The sequence below is a fragment of the Xiphophorus hellerii genome, chromosome 15 (assembly GCF_003331165.1).
Source record: "Xiphophorus hellerii strain 12219 chromosome 15, Xiphophorus_hellerii-4.1, whole genome shotgun sequence".
Taxonomy (NCBI): domain Eukaryota; kingdom Metazoa; phylum Chordata; class Actinopteri; order Cyprinodontiformes; family Poeciliidae; genus Xiphophorus; species Xiphophorus hellerii.
Genome location: NC_045686.1, coordinates 6959664 through 6979821, shown reverse-complemented (window position 1 = coordinate 6979821; position 20158 = coordinate 6959664). Strand labels below are relative to the sequence as shown.

Genomic DNA, 20158 nt, shown 5'->3' with positions numbered 1-20158 from the left:
AACTACCTCTGCTAAACCGGATTAACGGTTGCATTTATTTTTCTGCTTTAGCTGATTATTTGGCTAAATTATAAAAGTAACTTAATAAATGTACTAAACATTAACCCATACGCATGACCTTGCAATCATAGAAACTGCTTTGCTCCAAATTTCTGTGAAACTAGCTTCTTATGACTAATCTTACATTAGTCATTAGAAGCTCTCTTGTACACATATGGCATTTTCAGTCTTGACGTTTTTATTACCTTGAAGTGTCATGTCGAGAGTCTTATCTGAATATTTGTCAGTACACATGTTCATATTCAATCTTTAGAAACTAGTTTACAGATTCAGAAATAACATATTAGTTATGTCTAAGTATAGATTAATTTGTTAAACTCTGAAAACTGTCTTTTTAGTCAAATGATTACACGTTTGAATCCTTTAATATGGAACGAGCCTGTTTTATCTTCAAGGATAGTATGCTTACGTTCTTGGTCTATTCATGAGTTTAAAGCATTTGACTTGGGCAAAAAAACAGAATCGATTTTGCATGGATGTATGTTTCCTGAAGTCTAACTCTGATTGGCCAGTCAACCTTATGAGGAAAGTTTCTGTCTCTTAGGGCAGTGTCCCAAGAGTTTTGAGTGAAACTAAGGCATTAAAAAAACAGCAAGAAGCCTTGCACAGTCAAATGTGAACAAGGACTGATCACCCTGTTCAGATTTGGTTATGGATAAGTATTTCTGTTAGCTTCGGTTGTCCGTAGTTGAATAAAATATTTTTTTTTTAATGTTTTGCCTTTCTTGTATAACTTGGTTTCAAATTTAAAATGAGAAACCACCACAACATCCGATGACCTTGACCAGAACTTTCCATTTCTAGTGAGCTTCAAATCTGAACACAAAACATGCTTAAAATTTCCCCACCAGCCAAATTAGAAACAGAACTGTGGCAGACTTTGAGTGATGCTGTCAGTTCTGAGTGAACAAACATATTTGCAGACCACACGTTTGTATTTTTATTGTTTAGGTTCTGGTGGGAGAAGCTGACTTACCCCCACATGGTTCTAAAACTTTGAATTACTCCTCTTTTTTTCCTCCTAAAGCTTTCTGCTCAAAATTATGCCTCATACCCCTTCCTTTAAATTTCTTTGACAAAAGTTAGACTGTAATGAGGTTTCTATAAACATTCTGAATATCTAATTTGTTATTCATGAAGCCTCCTTTTTCAGCTTTCAGTAGCATTTGAGTTAATCACATGCAAATTTCTATCTATTTGTGTCTGTTTTTTGTTGTCTTTACTAATAATTATTAACTAATAAGAGTAGACATTAATTTAATTCATAATGAATATCAATCCTGAATTGAAGTGTAGTCATTCATCCTTCTGACTCATCTTTGATAGATTACAATTCTGATTTTTGTATTACGTTTGATTACAGCTTAACATATCTTATTAATGCTTCATATTGTTGCCCTGAGCGTTGTCGTTGCTCATCTAGGTTCCATCTGACAAGCTTCTGAGTGAACTATACCTACACTGTTTGTCTTATACACAAGCTGCCATTGTCCTAGTTGGACTTGAATAGAGTCAGCATTAAAGAAGTAAAACTTTCCAGGGCTTCTCATGCACTGCTCCTGGCAGATAGGGTGTCAGAGAAAAATTCAGGGCACCCGTTTGGGTCTCAGCCTGGGTCTGAATGCTCAACCAGGTGCTGAGTGCCAGGAAGCAGACATTTCAGAGGCTGTGGGACTCTACAGGAAGCTTTAGTACTGCAGTCTGTGGATGATTGATTCATCATGGCTGGTGAAAACACCATGCAGACAGATGCACATTCCCAGGAGCCAGAATAAAGTAAAGGTGCTCACAGTAAATTTCCGTAACTCTGCTTTGAAAGTCTCTCAGTCACTTTAGAAAGTCTGCCTTTAAAAGAGAGGAAAAGATTGTTTTAGCAACAGGGTGTGACTGTGTGTGTCTGTTAAATTATTTGTAGTTATGTAACAGCTGGTCTTTACTCCAGTGAGTCCAAAGGCTTGGGACATCCTTTAGGCAGCATGGCGGTATAAATCACTGCAAAAACTGAGGTCATTTTGGTTCATGTTGGATTAATTCAGGCTTGGAAATTCCACACGGAAATCTCAGAGTTTTCTTTCTGAAAAATAGAAAGATCCAATTGTTGCAAAATGTGGTTCATACAGGGATCATGGCTCCAAACATAAAAGCCTTGTATCCATAATTGAACAATTATTTTACAGGATCATCATAATCTGTGCATAAGCTTTTTTGAAACTTGGAAGCAATGGAACCCTGATCAAGTTTGTTTGGGAATTATTTCTTTCCACATATTTGTCCTTCTGTTATTATCTGATGTTGTTTCATACATTAGTGTACTACTCATCTAGGCAACTAAGGTCCTTTGGTGTGTAATGTGATAATAATCCTGTTGGATTTGACCCTAAGAATGAAGACATTTTCCTCCCCAGAATCTGTGTCTCTTTTTCTCCTGCTGTGATGAGAGTCAGCACTTAGCAGATCCTTTTTGGCTGCTGGTTCAGGATGTCAGAGGAAGGGAGATGAGGAGGAAAGCTCAGGGAAACTGGATGATTCCCAGCAGCTAGAGCACCATAATACAATAACCGTCCTTCATGCGCAGCAGACTGGATCTAATCCTGGGAATGCTCTTGATGATCCAAAAATGATCCCACTTAACGTGATGCATCCGTCTCCGTGGAGGTGGTATTTTACACACAAGAGATGGGCACAAAAAACATCATTTCAAGTCATTAGCAATGCTTGGTGGCTCATTCAGTTTTTTATAGATTCTCAACTTATGAACCAGGTTTTTAAAGATAATTTTACTAAAATAAAAAGTCAAAGTGATTGGTATGCTTATTTATGAGACCAGGCATTAACTTGGATCTAACATATGGAAAAAAGCTGTTTCTTTAAATATTCATCTTGCGCCAGTGTAATTCTTTAAGCAGACACACTAGCACATTTTAGTTTCAGTAGAAATTTGACACACTATAAATTATTCAAATATGGATTTTGTTTTGGGTAAAGGTTTGCCATGAGGTTAGCAAGCATCTAGAAAAGAAAAAAAATCTGAGCGATCAAAGATAAAATGATAGATGAACTGCAAGGATATGATGGAAAGAATGGCTCATTGTGAGCATAGTTTGCTGGAGAAAGTACAGTAAAAGATTAAAAACCACTTCTAATAAATTGAAGGGGCAAGTACTTCAATTTATTAGCCTATGCTAATTTTTAAACTGAAAATCAAACTACCACTTTCCTTTTGTATTGTTTTTCATTATTAGTGTTTGAATTTGAAGAGACCTATTTCCAATAAAAGGCAAAATCCAAATTTTGCCAGATTAAATTATGAGTTGCCCAGCAAATTCTGGTTAATATTTTAAACTTGTATGTTATATTTTGCATTATTTGTTATATGTTGTTTTATGGCAAAACAGTTTTTTTTATGAGAGAATATATAAAGTAACACATATACAGTATATTTGTCATCCTGAAAGAACTGCCACACCCGTTCATGACGCCAATAACCCAAACCTAAACAATTGGGATGGTGTTTTCAGGTTTGCAAGCTTCTTCCGTTTCCTCTAATTATAACGATGAGCATTTTAGTCAGACACTTCAATTTAAGTTTCATGAAACCACAGGACACACATCCAAAAATTAAGATCTTCTTTCCTTAGCGCATTTGCAAATTGCAATCTGGGTTTTTGTGTTGTGTCTAAGGAAATGGCTTCAAGGGTTGATTCATTATGGATAATGACTCCTTGTCCAACTTCAACCTTCATCTTCATAAGGTGCTTTTCTTTTTTTCAGAAACACATTTTACACTAGATGTCGTTTATTTTTGGACACAGAACCCATCTTTTTCCAGTACAGTTGAATGTTTTTCAACCCTGGTCCTCAAGACACATTGCCCTGCATGTTTTAGGCATTTCCGTGCTTCAGCACACATGATTTCAATTGATGGCTGATTAACAGGCTTTTGAATCATCTGAAAGGGGTGTGTTGAAGCAGGGAGACATTTAAAACATGCAGGGCAGTCTGCCTTGAGGACCATGGTTGGGTAGCACTGCCTTAGAGTACGTCATCACAGATTTGTCTCTAATTATTGTAATTACTGCAATTTAATAATTTAATCTAGTAGAAGCTTAAAAAGTCATTAAGCCATCATCCTTGTTTACCCAAACTGTACACAAAGGTATAAATAAATAAATAAATAAATAAAGTTTGAATGAAAAAAAATCATGCAGGCAACTATCTTGTTGATTACTCTGACCGTACGTAGTCATTCTAATATGAAAAATGTAATAAGTCTCATATACGACAGTAATAAACAACATAATGCAAGATGAAAAAAATATATGTATATCTGGTTGTAAGTGTATGTAAATACCATAATGCATGTCTTTAATTTTTTCACTCTTCAAAGGTACAGATACGAGCAGCTGTTTTTGTTTTGAGAGAGAGAATGACAAATCTTCTAACATAAAATGCTAACGTAGAAAAAAAGTACCTATAACAGCTGATTTAAGCTCTCCAGACTGAAACACAGAACTCTGTTATAATGATAGATTTATCCAGTGTGCACTCCGTTTTTGTTTGAAAAACCTAAAATTATCATTTCATAACACTTTTGCCTGAAAATACAGTTTGCTTTAAAAGTGTTGCAGTTTACCCCATAAAGTTTCATCATGAAAATTGCAAGTTTATCTTTTAACTGAAGCTAAGGTTTGAGCAACATTCACATTAAGTTGATTCACAGCTTCATGATTCATTTGGCTCACTAAATCTATATTGCCACTTGAGGCCTAACTTCTTATTCTTTTGAACTATTTCCAACTTTTCCCTCTGCTGCTGCAGGGTTTTTACATTCAACGGTGAATGGAAACAGTCTTAACGGTATTTGGCAGATGCACAAATGCGAGAGTCTAGAAGGCTAGCTTAGGTTCTTTGCTCAAATTCTTAGACTTGAAACAGATGGTCACATTACACTTCATATATAAAACAGAACAACAAAAGAGGGTTTTAATGTAGTAAAAACCCAGCTGTATTGTAGTTGTGCTCTTTAGAACCTGCCTGGCATTAGAGCATTCTGCTAACACTTGCCACAATTCAGTCCAAGAACAACTATCCGTGTCGCATTAAAAGTACTTGTTATGCTGTTAACCTGACATGCTTATGTGAAAACTAAAGTTAGATCAGGCCTGGGAAGGACTATATACAAGATATATACTATGTGTACACATGCTTTTTGTTGGCATAAATAAGGTTGTAGCATAATGGGACTTCCAAGATGTGATGTTATTCTCCTTACAAGTTCAGGTCATGCATAGTGTTGAAACAGAATAACATTGATTTCTGTTCAGCCTTGGACTAACTTCTTACCAGTTGACAAATCCAGAATGTGGAATCACTACTTTTATGACAGGCTAATGCTGTAATTACAGAAAATCATATTTAATGATGGGATTATTTAAATCCTCATACTACAATATTTTTTTGTTATGAAAGATTTGATCTTTAAATATGCCATTGTTTGATGTTCAAAGGCTACAGGAGATTTCCCCTTTTATTTTCTGCATTACACTTCTCCCATTTTTGATAAGGTTAGATTAGAAATCCAACTCATTATGAAAGCATCTACAACAGTATTTGTTGGCTGCTGATTTTCTCCTGTTGCTGAAGTAATTTGTACTTCCAGGAGGGAATTACTTTTTCTCGCAAGCAAGCTAGAGATTCTTTGAAAGTAGAAGAAGTGTTTTACTGGGTCCCGACTTTGACAAGAATGTGGCAATTGCTGAATCGATTGATCGCCAGAGCACGAGACTCAGAGGAGAAAACCCTGTTTGTGTTTGTCAGTTCAAATTTTTCTCATCATCCTTAAAAAAAGGACTGTGCTTTCCAATTTGATGTGAAGGACATTTCACCAAAACATTTTCTGACCGTTGCTGATAGTATTTGGAAGACTGTATAGATTTGAGCTGGTAGCAATTACGCAAAGATTTAGGGGTCAGGAAACTTGTTATGTGCAGAGGAGAATGGAAGAAAAAAAAAAAGAGTTAAAGGAATGAAGTTACTGTACTTTATCTTGAAGGGTGTGGTAGGGTTTATGTGTGGGTTCTGTTGGAAAAACATAAACTAATTAGAAACGTTATAATATACAACATAAACATTACAGATACAGTAGTTCTGTATATTTCAATACAATAGCTTGATAAACTCTAGCATATTGAATCAGACTGATTAAGTGAACTTGAAGTTGACCTTTGTGAATTAACATACTGCATACAGCTATGCATCAAAGGCAACATGCACACTGTTATTCATCCAGTAGACTATACAGATAACAGAGACAGAACTGTCATGTTTGGGCAGTTTGACTCTGGTGCAGGCGACAAATACGGACACGGATGAGGTAAGTGAAAAGAGTTTATTATGAGCATAACAGGATCTAGCTGTGGAAACGGTGGCAGGAAAGGGAAACCAGCTGGGTCCACATTGAGAGTAATTGATTAATATGGGTGTGCAGAATAATGGAAGATGTGCAGGCTGAGGAAGAGTAAGAGCTGGGCTTGCTGCTGATCATGAAGATGGTATATATTTCCACTAAAGCTGAGATTGGTTGAAAGCAGGTGAGTAGTTCTGTCAATATTGGTTACTTGTTGGTGTTTCCAGGAAAAGAAGCGGCAGGTAAGGCAGTGGAGAGTGGACAAACGAGTAGGGATTCAGAGCAATGATACAATGAGACAATCCAAGAAGCGCTGTGGGACAGGCAAAGATGAGCCTGGAGAAATCAGTGAAGCATGAGTCAGATCCCAGGAGGACATGGACTGACTGCAACTTACCCAGGTGAGATCAGTGGCACAGGAGGACGATCCAGGAATCCAGGAAGAGGTTAATCAAATTAGGACAGACTGCAGGAGGAAGACAAGTACTCAAACTGAGATTGGTAGAAAACAATGATTAAGCTGAAGCTGGGTTACAACTGGAGGTGAGAGAACCATCTGGAGTCATGGAGAACCTGCACCTCTAAATGCACCTCCTGGTTACGCTTGATGAAGACCAAATGAAGCTGCACCTTCCCGACTAAACCTGCAGAGAGATGGTAGGAGGAGAAAAACAGCTAAGTCAACATGAGCGCAACATAATATCAACAAAAATCTCTGGTACAAGTTAGCAATCAAATCTGTCATGCTAGCTAGCTGCTACTTTGCGTGACTTTATTTAAACAGAAACTACATGAAATGCTCCCACCCTCCAGAGAGGGGTGATGGTTTGATACTGGAGCACGGTGCCAGCATATGAACCTTAGAAAACACAGAATGAAGCTTCTACTACACAGGTGGAATTGGTTTTATCTCTGACTACAATGAGATTCAAAGTGAAGAAGTGACTGCCTACCCCTATCAGTAGCTAAAGGAAACACTTTTGTTTTGACATGAACAATTTGTCTCTCCTAATCAATTAAATTATACAAGATGGAAAAGCATGATCCCCGTCTTAATGCGCAGGATATTTGAACCTTTGTATTAGTTCCAGTTACCTTCCAGTGTTGGCCATCAGAAAACTGCCTGGTGCGGTCATGCAGCTGATGTCATCGGAACCGTGTGCCCCAAAGTGAATAGAATTGCAATGATATGTTTTTGGACAGGTGGGATGTGGTGGAACATCAACTCTTGTTACCTTTAACATCCAAGGGCACCGACAGCAGAGAGAAGAATATAAACACTGACTAAAAATCTAAAACTTCAATATATGCTCAGATTTAATAAACATAGCAAACGTGTCTCGCCAGACTTCGTATGTCACACACGATGAGATCATACTGGAGAGAGTAGACGTCTTTCTGTCATTTTTTTTGCTAGAATCTATCAGCATCCATTCACCCCTCTTGCCTGATATATTCCATTGTCTGTCCAAGCACATCTCCACATGGAAAATTAGAAGCAGAAAGTAGCATGGAAAAAATGACTGGGTCACAACACAAGGTACTTTACAAAGAGAAGAAAAAAAAAATTGAGGTCAAAGTTTGGAAAACATCATTTTCCCATAAAATCCTTTCCGTCTCTCGTCTTCTCCTGCTTCGGGGCCTCACAAGAGTGAGTGCTGAGTGAAATGGTGACTATAGGAAAAGCAAAAATAAAATTAGAAACTGGCCTGCACCTCAATAACCAAAGCCATTAGGGGATTATTGATTAGTTTAAAATTCTTGAATGTGGCATAAGGAGCCCTTTGCTTCTGCGGAATGAAAACAAAAACAGAAGGGAAGCATGAGAGGATCTGATGGATGAAAATGACCCCGTTCATATGTGGGGATAAACCTTAGAGGCACAGGTCAGAGTTACCTAGGAGGGCAAACAGAGTTCATGTCCTAGTTTCCAGTCATGTGTGTTTATCTCGCTCTGATTGAGAATCTTTCTGCCAGGGGATTTTCCATACTTACTGCTGTGTTCAGGAACAGATGCATTGTTGGCAGTTAAACTAGCAGTCTGGTAGAAAAAGAGGCTCACAAAGCATTCTTTCTCGTCTCCATACTTACTTCATACTCAAACACTTTCTTACTGCCTCCCTTTAAAATGATCTAATTGACTTGTCTATCTGCAATTTGTCTTGAGGTTCTTTAATGGTTTTTCCCAAGTCCACTGGCTTCAACTATTTGGTGACATTTGTTATAGACTGTTTCTTTCTGGAAAAACTTCTGATAACCTATGCAAACTTTCACTGTTTGTAAGATGAACTCTCACCTGTAGTGCCTTGCAAAGTTTCCCACTTTTTAGCTTTCATAGTTATGCATTACTTTGTGGTGGTCTTTTACATTAAATTCAAATATTTAGAATTGTGTAAAATATTTCTCTCTTGAAGTTGCACACTGGTTGATCAGCATTCCAAATACATTTTTGGTTTTAGCTCCTTTAACTAGTTACCTAATGAAATATACTATAATTGAGATGTTTATATTTTAGTAGCTTATTTTATGAAATGAAAGATATTATATTATTTACGCAAAGATTGATGATTCTAAGCCCTTTATTTTTATTAGTTATAATTTTCTGAAAATGCATAATTTAAGATTAGAATATTGCGCAACAGACCAATAAAAAACGTTTTTAATAGTGAAATGTAGTCTTAATGATATTTTTTAATGCCTTCTGAACGTTTATTTTCAAAAGTTGCTTTGAATTTGACAAATGAGTCTCATCAGAACCCATGTCCTAATTCACTCAATATAACTATTTATATGTTTAGACAGAGATCGGTCAAGATCTGACCCATAAATAAGGGCTTCATTCCACTTGGAAATCTGATTTTCTCAAGGATTTAGAGATAAACAGCATGCAAAGTGGGAAAAAATCAAATCAACATGCCCATTTAGATTGCATTACTCACGGCCTGATTTCTACATGTGTCATCTATGATTCAGTCAAATTTTTGTCGTTTAACATCATCCCAAAGGTAAAATTTTGCACCTGCCTAAATAGTAAAATAAAATAATAAAAAAACAACAACAAAAAAAAACAACTTTGATTGACTTTCCTTTAGCTGTTTTCCATGACCTAGTTAAAAAAAACATGAAGGGATGATGGAACGGTGACGGAAGAACTTTGCAACAACTTAGGAAAAGACATTTACCCTGCAGCAAGAATCTGGTCATACTTACATTCAGCTGCTCTCTGTGTTTGTAGCTCCAGCAACACAACACATATTCAGAATCTTACACCACAGAAAAAACATTTAGTTTGGCCAATCTATTCATATTTAGATTGTATCAAAAACGCAATGCTATGCATAACATGCTTGTGGGCTTCTTGTGGGAGCCTGCTTTGAACCTTTTTACTTGTTCTTCAAAGATAACGTCGCCAACTTTCTTCTTTCAGGTCCTTTCACTCAATTTAAATACTTCTTGTGATTATTTAAACAGACCCTTAGCTTGCTGTGAACCTCAAAGAACAGTTTCTTATTTGTAAAGAGGGCAGCTGGTGTTTTTACCTACTGTTGACTTTTGTTTTGACTGTTTTTCTGCGTTCCGGTCCACCTCTGCTGCTCTTTGCCCATGTTAGATGATTCAGCATCCGTTTAAGTCATTTTGGCCCTTGTGAGTGACCTCATGCTTGCACATATGCTACAGTCTTTTACTAACCCAGACAACCATGAAAAGCTTCAGTAATCAGCAGGGCTAACTATCAACATATGCACACATGCAAAAACAGATATTATACAGAATAAAAATATCTTAATGGGTATAGATAAACAAAACCCAGTTGATGATTACTTGCAAAGCAGATGCAATTTTAAAAGCTCACAAAACTGAGTATTTTTATTGAATGTGCAAAGTGTTATACATTTTACACAGGGAAAACATTACAACAAAATATAACAGTTGTATGACACATTTCTGGTTTTATATAGTCACTGACTCTGACCTTTATTTAAAAAGGGGAACATTTGCATAAAGAATGACTGAGTTTCCATCATAAATATTTGGTTTCATTAGAAGAGGTTGAATTTCATTCCATTTTCCACATATCATTCAAATAATAAACTCCAACCAGCTTCCTTGCCTCTGCTGCCAAAACTTTCAAAATGATGCTGCCACTACCATGTGTTCAGGGTGGCATGCAGTGATCCTCCACATATTATATTTTACATGTAGGCCAAAAGAAGTTTGGGGAAGATGACACCCAGACTCCTTCCTCAAAGGATGAAAAATTTATCAGCGTTTCAATAATATTCAGATTTATTGAATAGGTTGTAGTTGTTTGGTGATGAAACCCTTCAATTCTCAGGGTTTAAAACCTTTGCAAGGCACTATGTTTCAGAGTATCAGCGGTTGCAATGAATCTTTACTGGCTCATAAAATCTACTTAAGATAGATTCATCCTCATCACTTCCAGCTATGTCATACTTGGACAGAGTGGTAGCAGGGTACACAAACTCAGTTAGTCACACTGCTTGGCCTATCTGAATTAGAGTTTCGACTGCTTGACGCTTTTAAAGAGCAACAGAGGAAGTTGCTATTATGAGCTGTGCCAAAAACTATGAATAGCGCCACTTTAATAACAACCTGTCACTGTAAAATCTCTAAATATATGTTTGTCTTTATGTGGGAAGGGCTTCAGTTTCTTATAATATGGATTCTAAGCTAAATAAAACTTGCAAAACTACAATCTGAAAACATTAAATGGTCATGAGTGGCCTTATGAAGTAAGACTTAACATAACAATAAACAGCTGCCTTTTTACAGAGTGGACAAAGATGGCAGATTACTTATAAGTGTGTCTCATACATTTTTTTTTTATTGCCCAATGTTTAATATCTTGTTAGCTGTGGTATCTCCCTAAATTCTTAGCCATGCTCCCCAAATGAGTTTCAAACTAAGGGAGTCAAACAATTCCTTTTTTTAGAGGGTAACATCTGTTGGATATGCCTTTTTAGAGTGTTGCAATGGTCCAGCTGTTACTGCAACACATCAGGAAAAAAAATGGGGGATGTTGGATGAACTTTTGTTCAAGACCCCTGTCTGCAAGTAGTAATATTTTAATGCTAGAATGTACAGTTTAATAAGTCAGATTGAAATTACTTACCATGTTCTCTCTTTTAAGGTTATTCTGGTTTTCCTCTAATTTGTTACAATTTTATTTTTACAGATATTCCAGATATCTGTAAAAATAGTTGCCCTGCTAAACTTATGTCCATGCTATGGTCAACATGCAGGTAATGTAAAATTAGTATAGGTGTGTATATAACTTTACCAGGGTGAGGTAGGGGTAAATTTTGACTATAAACATTGTTAAAATTAATTATTGCAATTGAGATTTAATTTTTATGTGCCACTATTGATGTTAATTTTTTTAACTTATTAGATCTTAATGGCCTTAAGTGACTTAAGAAAGTTTAATTTATCTAACAAATTTTAACATCAGACCAAGATATTTTGAGTAAATACAGTTTTCTTGACCTTCTTATCAAGATCAGAATGGCCTCTTATATCTCCACTGCACCCAGTATCAACATCAGTTCTCCACAAGAGTGTGTGCTGAGTTCACTTTCACAATCCGCTTATATTGTACCCCTATCGACCCAGCAACAGCATCATTAAGTCTGCAGATGACACCGCTCTGCTCAGGTTAATCACAGGGGCTAGAGAGAGCGAGCTTACTGGATCGAGCAGAGTCAATAATCTGCAACAGCAGCAAAACTAAGGAGCTGGGTATTGACTTTGAGAAGAGAAAAACAGATATTCATCTGTTGTGTGGAGAGGGGAGTCAGCCTTCTGTTTTCTGAGAATGGAAATACAGAATAATCTTACCTGGGGGGCAAATACCAAACAGTTACTAAATAAGGTGGAGTACAGACTTTATTTCCTGAGACTCCTCAGGAAAAACCATCTCCTACAAAAGCCGCTCTTTGCCTTCTACATCTGCTCAGCCGGGAGCATTCTGATTTACTATATGTGTGTGTGGTTCAGCCCCAGCCTCAGAGAGGAAATCCCTCCAGAGGCTTATCAGGTCAGTAGACAGTCTGATCGCCTGCACTCCCCCTCACCAAAACACACGGTTCCAGATCCCTCAGTAGGAGATGTTGGAGAGTCGAAACTCTCACAACCTGTCTAAATAGCACTTTTAGGTTTTAGCTCGTCAGGAACTGACTTGCTGTATTGATGAAATTAACTGAAAGTACATTTTCAAAATATCAACTTTTAAGCAGGTATTAAACATACTTTTCATTAAACCCCCATTTCTGTTTTTAAAGAGTTTTTTTTTATTGGTCTGATGTAACATTCTAATTTTAAATGTTTTATCAGTTGTTTAAAAAAAATCATCAAAATTAAGAGAAATAACGATGTTTAAGCATCAGTCCTCTCATTGATTTATATGTTTCACTTGGTGATGGTGTTACTGAAATTGACTCTTCATATTAAAATTTATTGAATGAGTCTGTACATATAGTTATTTTTTTGATAAAATGCACAACAGCAATATGAAATGGTTAGCATATTGCTGTTCCGTATGCTCTATTTTCAAAGCAGTTGCTGATCACCCTTTGGGCAGACTACAAATAATTGTAACTTTCCCTTTAAACCTCCCCTTTTCAAACTTTCTTTATCAGTTAGCTGTGCCACAAGACAGTACTATCTTTTGCAAAAATATACATGGTATTAGTTTTCTTACCATATGACTTAGTTTTGTTTCTATAATATTGTGAGAACATGACAACATATAGATTGGTATCTCTTCCTTTGAAAAGCAAGTATATCCTTTGCTATTGCTTTATTTGTTTGTAGCAAAGGTTTCATCAATTCTATATTCACCACAAGTGAAAACTGCTGCTCTCAACTCTATTTCACTTACCACAGCACAGATATGTAAAAGTTATTGATGTTTTCTTGAAGCAAATGGCTCATTTTGGGACCTCAGAAACCATATTTATACATTTAAGTTTTACTTTGTTGAAACTTAAGCTTTAAATTGAGATGGACTCACAGTATCAAAGGTTGTCCTCCCCCTGCAGTGCTGCATGGATTTAGATTTACTGTTGGATTACCGACCGACTCTGTTCAAAGAGAACCTGAATGCACAACATCCATAAAGCTTCCACGCTGTGCTCCCTCTTCACCCCTGTGTGCTTCTGTTTGCTGGATGTTTCTTGGCTCAGCCAGTCAGGACAGGCAGCCTCTGTTGTTATGTGACTTTTCCATGTAGAGCTTTAGCCAGTCAATCTGAGACGAACTCATCTTGCTGTTTCGCAACATTTCCTGGCTGCACAATGTGGATGTTTTTTTTTTAAGACAGAGTGATTAATAAGACTTTGGGGGAAAATTTAGCTATAAAATGGCTTTTCAGTGTGTTGTATTTGTGTTTTCTTTTTATTTGGATTTGGTGTTGAGCTACAACTAAAGTATATGCTAAGAGCAATGCTTACTAGCCATCTTTAGTTTTAGATTTGTACATGAGTGTATTTATGGAACAAAGTTCTCTTCAGATCATTGGGACAAGGTGTGTTTGTACGTGAACTTTACTTTTGTATTCATACTGTTTACCTATGATGTCTTTGCTGGCGCATGCCGAGCATTTGCCAGCGCTCGGAAGTAATTACCTTTCTATTTATCCCACAGCTGTCAGGGTCTTTCTGTGTTTAAATAAATCCTTTCCCTACAGTGCTTTCCAATAGCAGTTAAGTGGTAATTAACAACATATTTTTGAGCACAACTACCAGACTGATTATGTTTTGTTTCAAACAAACATCTATAAAATCTTTTTGTCCTCAGTGTGTGACATAAATAGAAAAACATCTGAACACCAGAAGTCAAAATAGTGGGGACAGAAGAGGGGGGGAAAACGGGCATGAACAAAGAAATTGCTGATTTAAAATAAGAATTACATACCAAGCTCTGACAAAATATTCATAACACTTGAGCTTTTTAACATTTTGTCATTTTAAAACCACAATTTCAGTGTTTCTACTGGTAATTTATTGAACAGATCAAGACATAGTAGTGCATAATAGTGAAGTAAAAAAATACATAACATGGTTTTAAATGCATATTTACAAACTTATATCTGAAAAACTTGTGTGGATTCATATTCAACCTAATACCCTAAATAGCATTTACATTTCAGCATTCCAGGCATTCTCACACAGCACTTTTCCATTAATCATCTAAAAATGGAGAGAGTTGATACTTATATTAGACAATTACAAACCTACCAAGATGTGGCTGTTCATCTTAAATGACACCAAGAGACTTGAAGTTAATAAAAGTGGCTCCATGACACTTTGAGTTTGGCTTATAGGGATTGGATTTAAAATTAACATTGTTCTTTTAATCTTTTTAGTTTTTGTACAGTAAAACTATTGATCTATAGATCAATAGACGGATCTATGTAAAAATATTGCCCTTGTGTTTATCCTACAATTGTTTGACATTTTTGTCCCATTTAAAGTGCTGGCTAAAGTCAGAAAGGCTGACGTCAGGACCAAGCTGTGGAGATGATTTTCTTCTCCATGGACAGTAAAACTAGTCACTGTTAAATGGAAAATGAAAGGAGCTAAATTGTGTTCCTTTGTGCATGAAATGTACTACATAATTAAAAGCTGATTTGACTTGACTCTACTTTAATAGTCAGCATTTCGGGAAGCAAACCTCATTCTGGGCTGAGAAAGAGTTGGGACTGAGTTAGTGGTTCACCTTCCAGCAGAGTAGGAAGGACAAAAATACAGCCAGGGCTACAATGTGCTGTATATGTCAATTAATAGCTAATGTCCTGATTTTCCAGTCCTGATTTTTTTTTTTACAAAAAACATTAAGAAAAATTTCACTCTCTAAATATACAGAGTTGGTAGAGACATATACCAAAGGAACGTATTTGCAGCGAAGTTCTACAAACATTCAGTAGTGGGGGCTGAATACAAACACACTCCACATATTTAAGATTTGTTTTGGTAAAAATGTGGCCATTATGTGACAAAAAGTGAAAAAAATTTATAGGGAGAATGAATATTTTTGAAAGGCCTTATTTGTGTGAAATCGGATACACTCGAGGCTAATGCAGCTGACATGGCACCTTTTACTTTAAGGTAAGCTGTGTTTGACATGCACAATACACTGTGATGTCATAGAAAAAGTAGCTCCACCACATGTGAGCTCTGCACTTTTGCGGATGTGCCACTTTAGGTTAAAATAAATGCTGATAATTATTTACAATCACACCATGTTTAGCCCTGTCAAGAGGCCAAGTCTCACTCGCTGCGAAGGATCACATCAGCTGCAAGGCACCTTCACAAACCAAGAGGCAAATGGCGAGAGAGTCCATCTGAATAACCTCTATACTTCACCTTCACATAACATAAACACCTCAGAGGGAAAAGTCAGTGTGTCACATTTTCTCTGCTTCATAAATGAACTGAGAAAAGGCATAACAAATTCAAACAGTTTCTCTGCCAAAGTTGAACACTGATGAATGTCTGCTTTATTTTGAGCAAATGTTAGTTATGCCTCCCTTTATAGTGTGTTTGTAATTTAAGCTATTATGGTGATTTCAATGGTTCTTGCTGTGTGCACGATATCTAGTCTAACTTTCCGTAGAATTACCAGAAACTTCACCAACAGTTGAATCTTTTTTTCCTATTATTTTTAATAAAAAACAAAAGTGTTTAAACCAGAAAGCAGACTGTGAAGTATTTTGTTTATTAGGGTGGAGTGTGGGATTCATTCCTTATTGTGCATCATGCAAGACTTTTATGAAAGTGTTTATTATGTTTTATTCAGAAATTAACTCAGTAAAGAACCAATGCAGACTTTTGGTGGATTTTTAGAAATTTATAATGCGGCACATCCGAAATTTATAACGCTGTCAATTGTGAGTTATTTTTATTCAACCAGGAAGCATTTTTTTCTGATTAAGACCTCTCCCAAAATACAAGACAATGAATGATGGGTGTCATTTTTGATAAATATATATTCCTGTGTTTTAATTTACATTTGTAGCACATACCTTCATAAGACTCGATGGAAAAGTATTCATTGGCATTACAACCATCAAAGTAACCAGCAACCCAGGAGGAAGTGTGACTGATATCAAAATTTCTTTTAAATACTTCTTGAAGTGCTGATCAGCTTTCTGCATGTTTCTACTTATATTTTTTGATTATTTACCGTTTTCCAAGTCTTTCAGGTTGGAAGACCGCGTTGCCATCATCCTAATCTTTAGCTCCCTTTCTCCATACATTCAGTTCAGTGAATCTCATTTGAATCCGATTCAATCAGCACTTTGACTGGGTCATCCATAAAATGAATATTAATACCAGTCAAAAGAAACATGGTAAAACTGAAATCTAAAAACACTAAAGTAATGGGTAATATTTAGTTTTACTGTATATCAGAACCTGCTTGTTTCTTCTCCTAATTAATATATTTTGTACAACAAGATTCTATTCATCTAAATGGTGTAAATTACAAAATGTCAAGCTAATCATATTAGGATAACTGAGGTCAAAAAATAGATTCAACACAGTGTATGAGTGGTACAAACTGAAATAGTTTGAATGCTGTATTTGAAAATAAATATGCTATTTTTGCATCCTTTTTATATTTCCTATAAAAGGATGTAGAAATGTAGAAAGGTAGAAAAGGTGAAATGATTTATCAGGGTTTAATTTTAGTCATAAAATCTAGCATTTAAACTGGATTGTTTGGACTATTCATGTACACTGAATAAACATTCATTCTGTTATCTTCTGATGGAAACTAAAACCATAACTTTTTTTCTGATATAAATTTGATTTGACAGAACTTACAGTGATAAAATCAAAAGGTTTTGTAGATTCTGATAGTTTCCTGGCCTTCCTTTATTTTGCTTTATGAATCTGCTCACAAGACGTTTTATTGTACTTTTGGCCAGATATAGTAGTATCAGAGCAGTTTACTGCCCTCGTGGAATTATGATGAACTCATACTTTTGGGACATGTAGGTTGGAAAGTGTTTTAAAAGCAGCCCATTACAAAACAATGCATTTTCAAAATGTAAAAAAGCTCTGCCAGCTTTATGTTTACTTTTTAAAAAAATAAGAAACCTGCTGGCACAGACTTACCAGTGATGATCTCAACAGAGGTGGAATGTAAAAATGATGTAACAGAAAATCTGAGCAACTTGGCTTTCAACAAGAGTGGTGGAGCTGATTTAATGAGATGTACATGCCAAGATCTGGAACACACTGTCATATGAGCTCATTATCAGTTAGATGGAGATTATGTAATATCAGGTTCATATTAAATTCTCAACTTTTTGACAGTGAACACATTTAAATCCTGCTAGTTAAGTTGCTGTGTTGCCTTCCTTCTTTGTATTTTGTAAAAATGCTTTGTGTATTTTTAGGTCCAATAGGCAAAATATTTAACTTTTTTATGGAAAACCCAACAAGAGGCTAAAGAGGACATTGGTGTCTGTGAAGACAAAGGTGGTAGCTGACTGTTTTGTACCAAATGAATGGATGTTGTTGAGTAAATCATACAGATATTTGGAACCTAAATACCTTAACATTTTTAAAAATATAAAAGTAAAAAAAAAGTTACATTTTTCTACATAAGTGTGAAAAAGTATTTGCACACCAACAGATTTCCTCTGTTTTTGACAATAAACAGAAGACAGTTTGAGAGTAGGTTTCAAATTAAGTTTTCATTAAAGTTGCAGTATGTAACTTTTATTTTAGAAAAAACATACTATTTACATATTTATTAAAACTTTCACTATGTCATGACAGTATAATATGGAACAGATAATCTGGTATCTACAGAAATACGTAGCTCCTCCATTAACACATTGATCATTGTGTACACGAGTATGATTGACAGCCTAAGACTTTCCTTCTTCACTGACTGCTCTGATTGGTGTATTTCTGCAGATAGCACTGGGAGAAAGTAGAGGAGATTGATTTTGTCACAAATTATCTGTTACATATTATACTGACACAACATAGTGAAAGTTTGAACAAATATGTAATTTTTCAAGTAAAAGTTACATACTGCAGCTTTAATGAAGCTTTTAGTACTGGTTTAATACTTGTTGTTTTGATATTGAAGAGTCAAAACACAGGTTATATTTCAGTGTCTAAGTAGAATCTCTAAAATATGAGCCTTTATGCCCTGAGTGACCTAGACAGGAAGGTATGAATGAAGAATTTACCCACAGTCAAAAGCTGCAGACAGCCAGGGGCGTGCCGTGATGGCGTAGGGGATAGTGCAACCCATGTTTGGAGGCCTTGAGTCCTCGACGCGGCCGTCGCCGGTTCGACTCCTGGACCCAAAGACATTTGCCGCATGTCTTCCTCCTCCCTATTCTTCCCCCTATCCTGTCAGCCTATTTTTATATAAGGGACACTAGAGCCCACAAAAGACCCCCAGGAGGGGTAAAAAAAAAGAAAAGAAAAAAGCTGCAGACAGCCATATAGGGAGGTAAGTGCCGGATATAGGAAGCTGTTCACGTGTTGTCTGTAACCTACAAAGAGACAATGTGACTGTAGTTATTTGGGAAACTAAGTAAACTGGGGAAACTTAGGGAAACTACTAGCTTATCCACTGCCTTTCTACACAGTTCTGCTCGACACTAGTCTTGCTTCAGAGCTCAGTCTGGGGTTTGTCCCATTAACTTGGATTCCCTGCGGTAGAATTTCTACCGGAACAGAAGGAGAAGTTGCAAATAATGACGTTGATTTTCTGCACTGTTTTAGAACTGTAGTCTGCCTGTAGTTTTAGCAATGACAGCGGCAGAAGTGAATAAAACCATTCAGCCTGTGTGGGCCACACTTCCAAACACTGAATTAACATTAACAGCTGTCTCGTTCAGCTCGGCACTAATTTCTTTGCATGAGGGGATTGGTGGACTTCAACACAGGCAATTTTATATGTCTGTGTCTTACCCAATCGCTAACAAACGTTAGCGATTGGGTAAAATTTAAAACCTCAACAGAGACTACGCCTTCTAAATCAGAGCTTGTCAAAGACCCAGACCCTCTGTACAAAGCAGAGCGTAAAATAAGCATCTGGCAGAGGCATATTTATAGAACCTTCAGTACAATTCAATATATTAACATACCTGGAAAAATAGAAAACGGTGTAACAGCCCCTAAATGATAAGTTCACATTTGAAACACGCATTTCAAAAAGAAGGAAAGTACTTGATGGTCAATAAGGCATTGAAAAATTAATAATACTGCATTTACTTGATCCACTAGAAAATGTTTGCTTTTCACTTTTATGATAATGACCTACTTATTTTGTCTCATTCATTTGGATTGGTGTTAGTCCACTGATGCAATCAAATTAGTCACGTCCAGTACTGTTGATGTGTTTGAACATGTAAAATGTATTCATGGTTCCATGTATGGGTCAAACTTCAGAAAATGACTGAAAATATGTTGTTCAACATTAAAGGAAGGTTCTATTGCTGTAGAGGATTTATATGTTTAAAACTGTAAAAACAGTCACAGAAATAAAAGCAACTGAAGCTCCTTCCTGTCATGTCTGTCAGAACTAAGGAAAAGTCTCAGTTCATTTTGATCTTTGTCAGATTTATTAGTCAGAGCTTATCAAAGCGACTGTGGTTAAAAGAAATCAAAGTCTAGGAAACAATTACTCATGCTCCTA

The 20158-nt window shown here is 36.3% G+C and overlaps 1 long non-coding RNA gene across 1 annotated transcript; it reads right to left on the bottom strand.

The window, feature by feature from the left end:
- Positions 1-6434: 6434 nt before the first annotated feature.
- Positions 6435-12773, bottom strand: LOC116734479 (uncharacterized). The gene is made up of 2 exons (XR_004342226.1): positions 7562-12773; positions 6435-7110 (listed from the first exon to the last, which is right to left on the bottom strand). It is a non-coding gene; the product is annotated as an uncharacterized LOC116734479 (long non-coding RNA).
- Positions 12774-20158: the final 7385 nt, after the last annotated feature.